We start from the raw sequence: 16,676 nt of genomic DNA on the forward strand, positions 1-16,676 counted from the left end.
TTATCATTTACCAAAACTGTTTTTTCATGAACTTCGAAATTTGTCTCATGTTGTGAAATTATGGATACTTTAGAATAACCGTTTATCCTTGTTTTCGATCAATAGGCTCATTTCAAGCTCTTTCTACTTTTACAGTATAATCAAAGACACGCCTTTTAAATCTATGCTTTCGTGGCCTAGTGGATAAGGCATCGGCCTCCTAAGCCGGGGTTTGCGGGTTCGAATCTCGTCGAAGGTGCTCAAATCAGGTAAGTTACTCAGCTTAAACCCTCCTTATGTGTGAAATTTAAGACGTCCTGTCCTGTACACGGCCAACTTCTGTTTAGACACTGTGACAATCTTGATAATGGTTCTTATTGATCATCTACCAACGCCGCTGCTTTTTCACCTTTCGAAATTTGTCTCATCTTCTGTTATCAGGAATACTTTAAAATAAACGTTTATCCTTGCTTCTGATCAATTGCGATTTTATAAGCTCTTTTTCTTGTAATGTAATTAAAAATATACATTTTAAACGACGCATCCGTGGCCTAATGAATAAGCATCGGTGTCTTAACCCAGGGATTGCGGTGTCAAGTCCCATCGAAGGAGCTCAAGTCATAAAAATTACTTAAAACCTATCCTCTTTATCGGTGTCGTTAAAGGTATCCTGTCCCGAAAACAACCATGATCTGTTTTGAAAGTAATATTTGAAGCGATCTTGAGAAATACATTTATTTATCATTTACCAAAACTGTTTTTTCATGCGCTTCGAAATTTGTCTCATGTTGTGAAAATATGGATACTTCAGAATAACCGTTTATCCTTGTTTCCGATCAATAGCCTCATTTCAAGCTCTTTCTCCTTTTACAGCATAATCAAAGACATGCCTTTTAAAACTATGCCTCCGTGGCCTAATGAATAAGGCATCAGCCTCCTTATCCGGGGATTGCAGGTTCGAATGCCGTCGGAGGTGCTCAAGTCATATGAATTACTCAAAATCTAACCTCTTTATCTGTGTCGTTAAAGGCATCCTGTCCCAAAACAACCATGTTCTGTTTCGAAAGTAATTATCGAAGGAATCTTTAGAAAGACATTTATTGATCATTTACCAAAACTGTTTTTTCATGCGCTTCGAAATTTGTCTAATGTTGTGAAATTATGGATACTTCAGAAGAACCGTTTATCTTTGCTTCCGATCAATAGCCTCATTTGAAGCTCTTTCCCCTCTTACAGTATAATCAAACACATGCCTTTTAAAACTATGCCTCCGTGGCCTAATGGATAATGCATCGGCCTCCTAAGACGGGGATTGCGGGTCCGAGTCCCGTCGAAGGTGCCCAAGTCATATGAATTACTCAAAATCTAACCTCTTTATCTGTGTCGTTAAAGGCATCCTGTCCCGAAAACTACCATGTTCTGTTTCGAAAGTAATACTCGAAGCAATCTTTAGAAAGACATTTATTGATCATTTACCAAAACGGTTTTTTCAAGCGCTTCGAAATTTGTCTCATGTCGTGAAATTATGGATACTTTAGAATAACAGTTTATGCTTGTTTCCGATCAATAGCGTCATTTCAAACTCTTTCTTTTTTTTATAACATAATCAAAACTTATCTTTTAAAACTATGCCTCCGTGGCCTAATGGATAAGGCATCGGCCTCCTAAGCCGGGGATTGCGGGTTCGAATCCCGTCGGAGGTTCTCAAGTCAGGTAAATTACTCAGCTTAAACCCTCCTAAAGTGTAAAATTTAAGACGTCCTGTCCTGTACACGGCTAATTCTGTTTAGGCACTGAGACAATCTTGATAATGGCTCTTATTGATCATCTACCAACGCCGCTGCTTTTTCAACTTTCGAAATTTGTCTCATCTTCTGATATCATGAATACTTTGAAATACACGTTTATCCTTCCTTCTGATCAATTGCGATTTTGTTAGCTCTTTTTTTGTAATATAATTAAAAATATACATTTGAAACGAAGCATTCGTGGCCTAATGAATAAGGCATCGGTGTCTTAACCCGGGGATTGCGGAGTCGAGTCTCATCGAAGGAGCTCAAGTCATATGAATTACTCAAAATCTAACCTTTTTGTCTGTGTCGTTAAAGGCATCCTGTCCCGAAAACAACCATGATCTGTTTTGAAAGTATTATGTGAAGCATTGTTGAGAAATACATTTATTTATCATTTACCAAAACTGTTTTTTCATGCGCTTCGAAATTTGTCTCATGTTGTGAAACTATGGATACTTTAGAATAACCGTTTATCCTTGTTTTCGATCAATAACCTCATTTCAAGCTCTTTCTCTTTTTACAGTATAATCAAAGGCATGCCTTTCAAATCTATGCCTCCGCGGCCTAATGGATAAGGCATCGGCCTCCAAAGACGGGGATTGTGCGTCCGAGTCCCGTCGGAGGTGCTCAAGTCATATGAATTACTCAAAATCTAACCTCTTTATCTGTGTCGTTAAAGGCATCCTGTCCAGAAAACAACCATGTTCTGTTTCGAAAGTAATTCTCGAAGCATTCTTTAGAAAGACATTTATTGATCATTTACCAAAACTGTTTTTTCAAGCGCTTCGAAATTTGTCTCATGTTGTGAAATTATGGATACTTTAGAATAACCGGTTATGCTTGTTTCCGATCAATAGCGTCATTTCAAACTCTTTCTTTTTTGTATAGCATAATCAAAACATATCTTTTAAAACTATGCCTCCGTGGCATAATGGATAAGGCATCGGCCTCCTAAGCCGGGGATAGCGGGTCCGAGTCCCGGTGGAGGAGCTCAAGTCAGGTAAATTACTCAGCTTAAAACCTCCCTATGTGTAAAATTTAAGACGTCCTGTCCTGTAAACGGCCAACTTCTGTTGGGGCACTGAGACAATCTTGATAATGGCTCTTATTGATCATCTACCAACGCCGCTTCTTTTTCACCTTGCGAACTTTGTCTCATCTTCTGAAATCATGAATACTTAAGAATAAAAGCTTATTCATGCTTCTGGTCAATTGTGATTTTGTTATCTCTTTTTCTTGTAATATAATTAAAAATGTACATTTAAAACGAAGCGTCCGTGGCCTAATGAATAAAGCATCGGTGTTTTAAGCCGACGATTGCGGTGTCGAGTCCCATCAAAGGAGCTCAAGTCATAGGAATTACTTAAAGCCTATCCTCTTTATCTGTGTCCTTAAAGGCATCCTGTCCCGAGAACAACCATGATCTGTTTTGAAAGTGATACTTGAGTAAGACATTTATTGATTATTTACCAAAACTGTTGTCTTATGCGCTTCGAAATTTGTCTCATGTTGTGAAATTATGGATACTTTAGAATAACCGTTTATCCTTGTTCTCGATCAATAACCTCATTTCAAGCTCTTTCCACTTTTACAGTATAATCAAAGACATGCCTTTTGAAACTATGCCTCTGTGGCCTAATAGATAAAGCATCGGCCTTCTAAGAACGGGATTGTGGGTCCCAGTCCCGTCGGAGGTGCTCAAGTCATATGAATTACTCAAAATCTAACCTTTTTGTCTGTGTCGTTAAAGGCATCCTGTCCCGAAAACAACCATGTTCTGTTTCGAAAGTAATTTTCGAAGCATTCTTTAGAAAGACATTTATTGATCATTTATCAACACTGTTTTTTCATGCGCTTCGAAATTTGTCTCATGTTGTGAAATTATGGATACTTTAGAATAACCGTTTATCCTTGTTTCCGATCAATAACCTCATTTCAAGCTCTTTCTCCTTTTACAGTATAATCAAAGGCATGCCTTTTAAATCTATGCCTCCGCGGCCTAATGGATAAGGCATCGGCCTCCAAAGACGAGGATTGTGCGTCCGAGTCCCGTCGGAGGTGCTCAAGTCATATGAATTACTCAAAATCTAACCTCTTTATCTGTGTCGTTAAAGGCATCCTGTCCCGAAAACAACCATGATCTGTTTTCAAAGTAAAATTTAAAGCATTCTTAAGAAATAAATTTATTACTCATTTACCAAAACTGTTTTTTCATGCGCTTCGAAATTTGTCTCATGTTGTGAAATTATGGATACCTTAGAATAACCGTTTATCCTTGTTTACGATCAATAGCCTCATTTTAAGCTTTTTCTTCTTTTACAGTATAATCAAAGACATGCCTTTTAAAACTATGCCTCCGTGGCTTAATGGATAAGGCATCGTCCTCTTAAGACGGGGTTTGCGGGTTCGACTCCCGTCGCATGTGCTAAACTCATATGAATTACTTAAAACCTATCCTCTTTATCTGTGTCGTAAAATGAATCCTGTCCTTAAAACAACCATGATCTGTTTAGAAAGTAATACTAGAGAAATACATTTATTTATGATTTACCAAAACTGTTTCCTGATGTGCTTCGAAATTTGTCTCATGTTGTGAAATTATGGATACTTTAGAATAAGCGTTTATCCTTGTTTCCGATCAATAGCCTCATTTCAAACTCTCTCTCCTTTTACAGTATAATAAAAACATACCTTTTAAAAAAATGCCTCCGTGGCCTAATGGATAAGGCATCGGCCTCCTAAGCCGGGGATTGCGGGTTCGAATCCCGTCGGAGGTGCTCAAGTCAGGTAAATTACTCAGCTTAAACCCTCCTAAAGTGTAAAATTTAAGACGTCCTGTCCTGTACACGGCTAATTCTGTTTAGGCACTGAGACAATCTTGATAATGGCTCTTATTGATCATCTACCAACGCCGCTGCTTTTTCAACTTTCGAAATTTGTCTCATCTTCTGATATCATGAATACTTTGAAATACACGTTTATCCTTCCTTCTGATCAATTGCGATTTTGTTAGCTCTTTTTTTGTAATATAATTAAAAATATACATTTGAAACGAAGCATTCGTGGCCTAATGAATAAGGCATCGGTGTCTTAACCCGGGGATTGCGGAGTCGAGTCTCATCGAAGGAGCTTAAGTCATATGAATTACTCAAAATCTAACCTTTTTGTCTGTGTCGTTAAAGGCATCCTGTCCCGAAAACAACCATGATCTGTTTTGAAAGTATTATGTGAAGCATTGTTGAGAAATACATTTATTTATCATTTACCAAAACTGTTTTTTCATGCGCTTCGAAATTTGTCTCATGTTGTGAAACTATGGATACTTTAGAATAACCGTTTATCCTTGTTTCCGATCAATAACCTCATTTCAAGCTCTTTCTCTTTTTACAGTATAATCAAAGGCATGCCTTTCAAATCTATGCCTCCGCGGCCTAATGGATAAGGCATCGGCCTCCAAAGACGGGGATTGTGCGTCCGAGTCCCGTCGGAGGTGCTCAAGTCATATGAATTACTCAAAATCTAACCTCTTTATCTGTGTCGTTAAAGGCATCCTGTCCAGAAAACAACCATGTTCTGTTTCGAAAGTAATTCTCGAAGCATTCTTTAGAAAGACATTTATTGATCATTTACCAAAACTGTTTTTTCAAGCGCTTCGAAATTTGTCTCATGTTGTGAAATTATGGATACTTTAGAATAACCGGTTATGCTTGTTTCCGATCAATAGCGTCATTTCAAACTCTTTCTTTTTTGTATAGCATAATCAAAACATATCTTTTAAAACTATGCCTCCGTGGCATAATGGATAAGGCATCGGCCTCCTAAGCCGGGGATAGCGGGTCCGAGTCCCGGCGGAGGAGCTCAAGTCAGGTAAATTACTCAGCTTAAAACCTCCCTATGTGTAAAATTTAAGACGTCCTGTCCTGTAAACGGCCAACTTCTGTTGGGGCACTGAGACAATCTTGATAATGGCTCTTATTGATCATCTACCAACGCCGCTTCTTTTTCACCATGCGAACTTTGTCTCATCTTCTGAAATCATGAATACTTAAGAATAAAAGCTTATTCATGCTTCTGGTCAATTGTGATTTTGTTATCTCTTTTTCTTGTAATATAATTAAAAATGTACATTTAAAACGAAGCGTCCGTGGCCTAATAAATAAAGCATCGGTGTTTTAAGCCGACGATTGCGGTGTCGAGTCCCATCAAAGGAGCTCAAGTCATAGGAATTACTTAAAGCCTATCCTCTTTATCTGTGTCCTTAAAGGCATCCTGTCCCGAGAACAACCATGATCTGTTTTGAAAGTGATACTTGAGTAAGACATTTATTGATCATTTACCAAAACTGTTGTCTTATGCGCTTCGAAATTTGTCTCATGTTGTGAAATTATGGATACTTTAGAATAACCGTTTATCCTTGTTTCCGATCAATAACCTCATTTCAAGCTCTTTCTCCTTTTACAGTATAATCAAAGGCATGCCTTTTAAATCTATGCCTCCGCGGCCTAATGGATAAGACATCGGCCTCCAAAGACGAGGATTGTGCGTCCGAGTCCCGTCGGAGGTGCTCAAGTCATATGAATTACTCAAAATCTAACCTCTTTATCTGTGTCGTTAAAGGCATCCTGTCCCGAAAACAACCATGATCTGTTTTCAAAGTAAAATTTAAAGCATTCTTAAGAAATACATTTATTACTCATTTACCAAAACTGTTTTTTCATGCGCTTCGAAATTTGTCTCATGTTGTGAAATTATGGATACCTTAGAATAACCGTTTATCCTTGTTTCCGATCAATAGCCTCATTTTAAGCTCTTTCTTCTTTTACAGTATAATCAAAGACATGCCTTTTAAAACTATGCCTCCGTGGCTTAATGGATAAGGCATCGTCCTCTTAAGACGGGGTTTGCGGGTTCGACTCCCGTCGCATGTGCTAAACTCATATGAATTACTTAAAACCTATCCTCTTTATCTGTGTCGTAAAATGAATCCTGTCCTTAAAACAACCATGATCTGTTTCGAAAGTAATACTAGAGAAATACATTTATTTATGATTTACCAAAACTGTTTCTTGATGTGCTTCGAAATTTGTCTCATGTTGTGAAATTATGGATACCTTAGAATAACCGTTTATCCTTGTTTCCGATCAATAGCCTCATTTTAAGCTCTTTCTTCTTTTACAGTATAATCAAAGACATGCCTTTTAAAACTATGCCTCCGTGGCTTAATGGATAAGGCATCGTCCTCTTAAGACGGGGTTTGCGGGTTCGACTCCCGTCGCATGTGCTAAACTCATATGAATTACTTAAAACCTATCCTCTTTATCTGTGTCGTAAAATGAATCCTGTCCTTAAAACAACCATGATCTGTTTCGAAAGTAATACTAGAGAAATACATTTATTTATGATTTACCAAAACTGTTTCTTGATGTGCTTCGAAATTTGTCTCATGTTGTGAAATTATGGATACTTTAGAATAAGCGTTTATCCTTGTTTCCGATCAATAGCCTCATTTCAAACTCTCTCTCCTTTTACAGTATAATAAAAACATACCTCTTAAAAAAATGCCTCCGTGGCCTAATGGATAAGGCATCGGCCTCCTAAGCCGGGGATTGCGGGTTCGAATCCCGTCGGAGGTGCTCAAGTCAGGTAAATTACTCAGCTTAAACCCTCCTAAAGTGTAAAATTTAAGACGTCCTGTCCTGTACACGGCTAATTCTGTTTAGGCACTAAGACAATCCTGATAATGGCTCTTATTGATCATCTACCAACGCCGCTGCTTTTTCAACTTTCGAAATTTGTCTCATCTTCTGATATCATGAATACTTTGAAATACACGTTTATCCTTCCTTCTGATCAATTGCGATTTTGTTAGCTCTTTTTTTGTAATATAATTAAAAATATACATTTGAAACGAAGCATTCGTGGCCTAATGAATAAGGCATCGGTGTCTTAACCCGGGGATTGCGGAGTCGAGTCTCATCGAAGGAGCTCAAGTCATATGAATTACTCAAAATCTAACCTTTTTGTCTGTGTCGTTAAAGGCATCCTGTCCCGAAAACAACCATGATCTGTTTTGAAAGTATTATGTGAAGCATTGTTGAGAAATACATTTATTTATCATTTACCAAAACTGTTTTTTCATGCGCTTCGAAATTTGTCTCATGTTGTGAAACTATGGATACTTTAGAATAACCGTTTATCCTTGTTTCCGATCAATAACCTCATTTCAAGCTCTTTCTCTTTTTACAGTATAATCAAAGGCATGCCTTTCAAATCTATGCCTCCGCGGCCTAATGGATAAGGCATCGGCCTCCAAAGACGGGGATTGTGCGTCCGAGTCCCGTCGGAGGTGCTCAAGTCATATGAATTACTCAAAATCTAACCTCTTTATCTGTGTCGTTAAAGGCATCCTGTCCAGAAAACAACCATGTTCTGTTTCGAAAGTAATTCTCGAAGCATTCTTTAGAAAGACATTTATTGATCATTTACCAAAACTGTTTTTTCAAGCGCTTCGAAATTTGTCTCATGTTGTGAATCTATGGATACTTTAGAATAACCGGTTATGCTTGTTTCCGATCAATAGCGTCATTTCAAACTCTTTCTTTTTTGTATAGCATAATCAAAACATATCTTTTAAAACTATGCCTCCGTGGCATAATGGATAAGGCATCGGCCTCCTAAGCCGGGGATAGCGGGTCCGAGTCCCGGCGGAGGAGCTCAAGTCAGGTAAATTACTCAGCTTAAAACCTCCCTATGTGTAAAATTTAAGACGTCCTGTCCTGTAAACGGCCAACTTCTGTTGGGGCACTGAGACAATCTTGATAATGGCTCTTATTGATCATCTACCAACGCCGCTTCTTTTTCACCATGCGAACTTTGTCTCATCTTCTGAAATCATGAATACTTAAGAATAAAAGCTTATTCATGCTTCTGGTCAATTGTGATTTTGTTATCTCTTTTTCTTGTAATATAATTAAAAATGTACATTTAAAACGAAGCGTCCGTGGCCTAATAAATAAAGCATCGGTGTTTTAAGCCGACGATTGCGGTGTCGAGTCCCATCAAAGGAGCTCAAGTCATAGGAATTACTTAAAGCCTATCCTCTTTATCTGTGTCCTTAAAGGCATCCTGTCCCGAGAACAACCATGATCTGTTTTGAAAGTGATACTTGAGTAAGACATTTATTGATCATTTACCAAAACTGTTGTCTTATGCGCTTCGAAATTTGTCTCATGTTGTGAAATTATGGATACTTTAGAATAACCGTTTATCCTTGTTTCCGATCAATAACCTCATTTCAAGCTCTTTCTCCTTTTACAGTATAATCAAAGGCATGCCTTTTAAATCTATGCCTCCGCGGCCTAATGGATAAGGCATCGGCCTCCAAAGACGAGGATTGTGCGTCCGAGTCCCGTCGGAGGTGCTCAAGTCATATGAATTACTCAAAATCTAACCTCTTTATCTGTGTCGTTAAAGGCATCCTGTCCCGAAAACAACCATGATCTGTTTTCAAAGTAAAATTTAAAGCATTCTTAAGAAATACATTTATTACTCATTTACCAAAACTGTTTTTTCATGCGCTTCGAAATTTGTCTCATGTTGTGAAATTATGGATACCTTAGAATAACCGTTTATCCTTGTTTCCGATCAATAGCCTCATTTTAAGCTCTTTCTTCTTTTACAGTATAATCAAAGACATGCCTTTTAAAACTATGCCTCCGTGGCTTAATGGATAAGGCATCGTCCTCTTAAGACGGGGTTTGCGGGTTCGACTCCCGTCGCATGTGCTAAACTCATATGAATTACTTAAAACCTATCCTCTTTATCTGTGTCGTAAAATGAATCCTGTCCTTAAAACAACCATGATCTGTTTAGAAAGTAATACTAGAGAAATACATTTATTTATGATTTACCAAAACTGTTTCTTGATGTGCTTCGAAATTTGTCTCATGTTGTGAAATTATGGATACTTTAGAATAAGCGTTTATCCTTGTTTCCGATCAATAGCCTCATTTCAAACTCTCTCTCCTTTTACAGTATAATAAAAACATACCTTTTAAAAAAATGCCTCCGTGGCCTAATGGATAAGGCATCGGCCTCCTAAGCCGGGGATTGCGGGTTCGAATCCCGTCGGAGGTGCTCAAGTCAGGTAAATTACTCAGCTTAAACCCTCCTAAAGTGTAAAATTTAAGACGTCCTGTCCTGTACACGGCTAATTCTGTTTAGGCACTAAGACAATCCTGATAATGGCTCTTATTGATCATCTACCAACGCCGCTGCTTTTTCAACTTTCGAAATTTGTCTCATCTTCTGATATCATGAATACTTTGAAATACACGTTTATCCTTCCTTCTGATCAATTGCGATTTTGTTAGCTCTTTTTTTGTAATATAATTAAAAATATACATTTGAAACGAAGCATTCGTGGCCTAATGAATAAGGCATCGGTGTCTTAACCCGGGGATTGCGGAGTCGAGTCTCATCGAAGGAGCTCAAGTCATATGAATTACTCAAAATCTAACCTTTTTGTCTGTGTCGTTAAAGGCATCCTGTCCCGAAAACAACCATGATCTGTTTTGAAAGTATTATGTGAAGCATTGTTGAGAAATACATTTATTTATCATTTACCAAAACTGTTTTTTCATGCGCTTCGAAATTTGTCTCATGTTGTGAAACTATGGATACTTTAGAATAACCGTTTATCCTTGTTTCCGATCAATAACCTCATTTCAGGCTCTTTCTCTTTTTACAGTATAATCAAAGGCATGCCTTTCAAATCTATGCCTCCGCGGCCTAATGGATAAGGCATCGGCCTCCAAAGACGGGGATTGTGCGTCCGAGTCCCGTCGGAGGTGCTCAAGTCATATGAATTACTCAAAATCTAACCTCTTTATCTGTGTCGTTAAAGGCATCCTGTCCAGAAAACAACCATGTTCTGTTTCGAAAGTAATTCTCGAAGCATTCTTTAGAAAGACATTTATTGATCATTTACCAAAACTGTTTTTTCAAGCGCTTCGAAATTTGTCTCATGTTGTGAAATTATGGATACTTTAGAATAACCGGTTATGCTTGTTTCCGATCAATAGCGTCATTTCAAACTCTTTCTTTTTTGTATAGCATAATCAAAACATATCTTTTAAAACTATGCCTCCGTGGCATAATGGATAAGGCATCGGCCTCCTAAGCCGGGGATAGCGGGTCCGAGTCCCGGCGGAGGAGCTCAAGTCAGGTAAATTACTCAGCTTAAAACCTCCCTATGTGTAAAATTTAAGACGTCCTGTCCTGTAAACGGCCAACTTCTGTTGGGGCACTGAGACAATCTTGATAATGGCTCTTATTGATCATCTACCAACGCTGCTTCTTTTTCACCTTGCGAACTTTGTCTCATCTTCTGAAATCATGAATACTTAAGAATAAAAGCTTATTCATGCTTCTGGTCAATTGTGATTTTGTTATCTCTTTTTCTTGTAATATAATTAAAAATGTACATTTAAAACGAAGCGTCCGTGGCCTAATGAATAAAGCATCGGTGTTTTAAGCCGACGATTGCGGTGTCGAGTCCCATCAAAGGAGCTCAAGTCATAGGAATTACTTAAAGCCTATCCTCTTTATCTGTGTCCTTAAAGGCATCCTGTCCCGAGAACAACCATGATCTGTTTTGAAAGTGATACTTGAGTAAGACATTTATTGATCATTTACCAAAACTGTTGTCTTATGCGCTTCGAAATTTGTCTCATGTTGTGAAATTATGGATACTTTAGAATAACCGTTTATCCTTGTTCTCGATCAATAACCTCATTTCAAGCTCTTTCCACTTTTACAGTATAATCAAAGACATGCCTTTTGAAACTATGCCTCTGTGGCCTAATAGATAAAGCATCGGCCTTCTAAGAACGGGATTGTGGGTCCGAGTCCCGTCGGAGGTGCTCAAGTCATATGAATTACTCAAAATCTAACCTTTTTGTCTGTGTCGTTAAAGGCATCCTGTCCCGAAAACAACCATGTTCTGTTTCGAAGGTAATTTTCGAAGCATTCTTTAGAAAGACATTTATTGATCATTTATCAACACTGTTTTTTCATGCGCTTCGAAATTTGTCTCATGTTGTGAAATTATGGATACTTTAGAATAACCGTTTATCCTTGTTTCCGATCAATAACCTCATTTCAAGCTCTTTCTCCTTTTACAGTATAATCAAAGGCATGCCTTTTAAATCTATGCCTCCGCGGCCTAATGGATAAGGCATCGGCCTCCAAAGACGAGGATTGTGCGTCCGAGTCCCGTCGGAGGTGCTCAAGTCATATGAATTACTCAAAATCTAACCTCTTTATCTGTGTCGTTAAAGGCATCCTGTCCCGAAAACAACCATGATCTGTTTTCAAAGTAAAATTTAAAGCATTCTTAAGAAATACATTTATTACTCATTTACCAAAACTGTTTTTTCATGCGCTTCGAAATTTGTCTCATCTTGTGAAATTATGGATACCTTAGAATAACCGTTTATCCTTGTTTCCGATCAATAGCCTCATTTCAAACTCTCTCTCCTTTTACAGTATAATAAGAACATACCTTTTAAAAAAATGCCTCCGTGGCCTAATGGATAAGGCTTCGGTCTCCTAAGCCGGTGATTGTGGGTCCGAGTTCCGTCGGAGGTGCTTAACTCATATGAATTTCTTAAAACCTATCCTCTTTTTATGTGTCGTTAAAGGCATCCTGTCAAAAGACAACCATGATCTCTTTCGAAAGTAATACTTGAAGCATTATGGAAAAATACATTTATTAATCACTTACCAAAACTGTTTCTTTATGCGTTTCGAAATTATTTAGCGAAATAATGAATGTTATGGAATAGCCGGTTATCCGTGTTTCCGATCAATAGCCTCAATTCAAGCTCTTTCCCTTTTCATAGTATAATCAAAAACATATCTTTTAAAACTAAACCTCCGTGGCATAATGGATAAGGCATCGGCCTCCTAAGCCGGGGATTGCGGGTCCGAGGTACGTCGGAGGTGCTCAATTCATGTGAATTACTTAAAACCTATCCTCTTTATCTGTGTCGTTAAAGGCATCCTGTCCCGAAAGGAACCATGACCTGCTTTGAAAGTAATAATTGAAGCATTCTTGAGAAATAAATTTATTTACATCTTACCAAAACTGTTTCTTTATTTGCTTTGGAATTTGTCTCATGTTGTAAGATTATGGATACTTTAGAATAACCGTTTATCCTTGTTTCCGATCAATAGCCTCATTTCAAAGTCCTTCTCCTTTTACAGTATTATCAAAGACATATCTTTTTAAACAATGCCTCCGTGGCCTAATGGATAAGGCATCGGCCTTCTAAGCCGGGGATTGCGGGTTAGAATCCCTTCGGAGGTGCTCAAGTCATATAAATTACTCAACTTCAACCCTCCTAATGTGTAAAATTTAAGACGCCATGTCCTGTAAACGGCCAACTTATTTTTAGGCACAAATAGTTGAGACAATCTTGATAAAGACACTTATTGATCATGTACCAACGCCGCTTCTTTTTCACCTTTCAAAATTTGTCTCATCTTCTAAAATCATGATTACTTTAAAATAAAGGTTTATCCTTGCTTCTGATCAATTGCGATTTTGTTAGCTCTTTTTCTTGTAATATAATTTAAAATATACAATTAAAACGAAGCGTCCGTGGCCTAATGGACAAGGCATCGGCCTCCTAAGCCGGTGATTACGGGTCCGAGTCCCGTCGGAGGTGCTCAACTCATATGAATTACTCAAAATCTAACCTCTTTATCGGTGTCGTTAAAGGTATCCTATCACGAAAACAACCATGTTCGGTTTCCAAAGTAAGTCTTCAGGCATTCTTGAGTAAGACATTTATTGGTCATTTACCAACACTGTTTCCTTATGCGTTTCAAAATTTGTCTCATGTTGTGAAATAATGGATACTTTAGAATAACCGTTCATCCTTGTTTCCGATCAATAGCCTCATTTCAAGCTCATTCTCCATTTACAGCATAATCAAAGACATACCTTTTAAAACTATGACTCCATGGCCTAATGGATAAGGCATTGGCCTCCTAAGCCGGGGATTGCGGGTCCTAGTCCCGTCGGAGGAGCTTAACTCATATGAATTTCTTAAAACCTATCCTCTTTCTATGTGTCGTTAAAGGCATCCTGTCAAAAGACAACCATGATCTCTTTCGAAAGTAATACTTGAAGCATTATGGAAAAATACATTTATTAATCACTTACCAAAACTGTTTCTTTATGCGTTTCGAAATTATTTAGCGAAATAATGAATGTTATGGAATAGCCGGTTATCCGTGTTTCCGATCAATAGCCTCAATTCAAGCTCTTTCCCTTTTCATAGTATAATCAAAAACATATCTTTTAAAACTAAACCTCCGTGGCATAATGGATAAGGCATCGGCCTCCTAAGCCGGGGATTGCGGGTCCGAGGTACGTCGGAGGTGCTCAATTCATGTGAATTACTTAAAACCTATCCTCTTTATCTGTGTCGTTAAAGGCATCCTGTCCCGAAAGGAACCATGACCTGCTTTGAAAGTAATAATTGAAGCATTCTTGAGAAATAAATTTATTTACATCTTACCAAAACTGTTTCTTTATTTGCTTTGGAATTTGTCTCATGTTGTAAGATTATGGATACTTTAGAATAACCGTTTATCCTTGTTTCCGATCAATAGCCTCATTTCAAAGTCCTTCTCCTTTTACAGTATTATCAAAGACATATCTTTTTAAACAATGCCTCCGTGGCCTAATGGATAAGGCATCGGCCTTCTAAGCCGGGGATTGCGGGTTAGAATCCCTTCGGAGGTGCTCAAGTCATATAAATTACTCACCTTCAACCCTCCTAATGTGTAAAATTTAAGACGCCATGTCCTGTAAACGGCCAACTTATTTTTAGGCACAAATAGTTGAGACAATCTTGATAAAGACACTTATTGATCATGTACCAACGCCGCTTCTTTTTCACCTTTCGAAATTTGTCTCATCTTCTAAAATCATGAATACTTTAAAATAAAGGTTTATCCTTGCTTCTGATCAATTGCGATTTTGTTAGCTCTTTTTCTTGTAATATAATTTAAAATATACAATTAAAACGAAGCGTCCGTGGCCTAATGGACAAGGCATCGGCCTCCTAAGCCGGTGATTACGGGTCCGAGTCCCGTCGGAGGTGCTCAACTCATATGAATTACTCAAAATCTAACCTCTTTATCGGTGTCGTTAAAGGTATCCTATCACGAAAACAACCATGTTCGGTTTCCAAAGTAAGTCTTCAGGCATTCTTGAGTAAGACATTTATTGGTCATTTACCAACACTGTTTCCTTATGCGTTTCAAAATTTGTCTCATGTTGTGAAATAATGGATACTTTAGAATAACCGTTCATCCTTGTTTCCGATCAATAGCCTCATTTCAAGCTCATTCTCCATTTACAGCATAATCAAAGACATACCTTTTAAAACTATGACTCCGTGGCCTAATGGATAAGGCATTGGCCTCCTAAGCCGGGGATTGCGGGTCCTAGTCCCGTCGGAGGAGCTCAACTCATATGAATTACTTAAAACCTATCCTCTTTATCTGTGTCCTCAAAGGTATCCTATCACGAAAACAACCATGTTCTGTTTCAAAAATAATACTAAAGAAATACATTTATTTATCATTTACCAAAACTGTTTCTTGAAGCGCTTCGAAGTTTGTCTCATGTTGTGAAATTATGGATACTTTAGAATAACCGTTTATCCTTGTTTCGGATCAATAGATTCATTTCAAGCTCTTTCTCTTTTTACAGTATAATAAAAAACATATCTTTTAAAACTATACCTCCGTGGCCTAATGGATAAGGCATCGGTCTCCTAAGCCGGGGACTGCCGGTCCCAGTCCCGTCGGAGGTGCTCAAGTCATATGAATTACTCAAAATCAAACCACTTTATCTGTGTCGTTAAAGGTATTCTATCCCAAAAACAACCACTTTCTGTTTCGAAAGTAATTCTCGAAGCATTCTTGAGAAAGACATTTATTGATAATTTACCAACACTGTTTCTTTATGCGTTTCGAAATTTGTCTTATTTTTGCGAAATAATGAATGTTTCGGAATAGCCGTTTATCCTTGTTTCCGATCAATAGCGTCATTTCAAACTCTTTCTCTTTTTATACCATAATCAAAACAAATCTTTTAAAACTATGCCAACGTGGCCTAATGGATAAGGCATCGGCCTCCTAAGCCAGGGATTGCGGGTTCGAATCCCGTCGGAGGTGCTCAAGTCATGTAAATTACTCAATTTCAACACTCCTTATGTGTAAAATTGAAGACGTCCTGTCCTGTAAACGGCCAACTTCTGTTTAGGCACTGAGACAATCTTGATAATGGCTCTTATTGATCATCTACCAACGCCGCTTCTTTTGCACCCTTCGAAATTTGTCTCTTCTTCTGAAATCATGAATACCTTTGAATAAAGGCTTATCCTTGCTTCTGATCAATTGCAATTTTTTTAGCGATTTTTTTTGTGATATGATTTAAAATATACAATGAAAACGGAACGTCCGTGTCCTAATGGACAGGACATCGGCCTCCGAAGCAGGTGAGTGCTGGTCCTAGTCGCGTCGGAGGTGCTCAACTCATATGAATTACTCAAAGCCTAACCTCTTTATCGGTGTCGTTAAAGGTATCCTATCACGAAAACAACCATGTTCTGTTTCGAAAGTAAGACTTCAGGCATTCTTGAGTAAGACATTTATTGATCATTTACCAACAGTGTTTCTTTATGCGTTTCAAAATTTTTCTCATGTTGTGAAATTATGGATTCTTTAGAATAACCGTTTTTCCTTGTTTCCGATCAATATCCTCATTTCAAACTCTTTCTCCTTTTACAGTATAATCAAAGACATATCTTTTCAAACTAT

General features: G+C 37.9%; 4 non-coding genes across 4 annotated transcripts; all 4 read left to right on the forward strand.

Moving 5' to 3' along the window:
* The first annotated feature begins 1,609 nt into the window (after positions 1–1,609).
* On the forward strand, positions 1,610–1,682 carry Trnar-ccu (transfer RNA arginine (anticodon CCU)). Its single transcript has one exon. It is a non-coding gene; the product is annotated as a tRNA-Arg (tRNA).
* A 2,794-nt stretch (positions 1,683–4,476) lies between these two features.
* Trnar-ccu (transfer RNA arginine (anticodon CCU)) lies at positions 4,477–4,549 on the forward strand. The gene has a single exon. It is a non-coding gene; the product is annotated as a tRNA-Arg (tRNA).
* A 2,783-nt stretch (positions 4,550–7,332) lies between these two features.
* On the forward strand, positions 7,333–7,405 carry Trnar-ccu (transfer RNA arginine (anticodon CCU)). The gene has a single exon. It is a non-coding gene; the product is annotated as a tRNA-Arg (tRNA).
* Positions 7,406–9,835: 2,430 nt separating this feature from the next.
* Trnar-ccu (transfer RNA arginine (anticodon CCU)) lies at positions 9,836–9,908 on the forward strand. Its single transcript has one exon. It is a non-coding gene; the product is annotated as a tRNA-Arg (tRNA).
* Positions 9,909–16,676: the final 6,768 nt, after the last annotated feature.

The sequence above is a fragment of the Hydractinia symbiolongicarpus genome, chromosome 2, assembly GCF_029227915.1.
Source record: "Hydractinia symbiolongicarpus strain clone_291-10 chromosome 2, HSymV2.1, whole genome shotgun sequence".
Taxonomy (NCBI): Eukaryota; Metazoa; Cnidaria; class Hydrozoa; order Anthoathecata; family Hydractiniidae; genus Hydractinia; species Hydractinia symbiolongicarpus.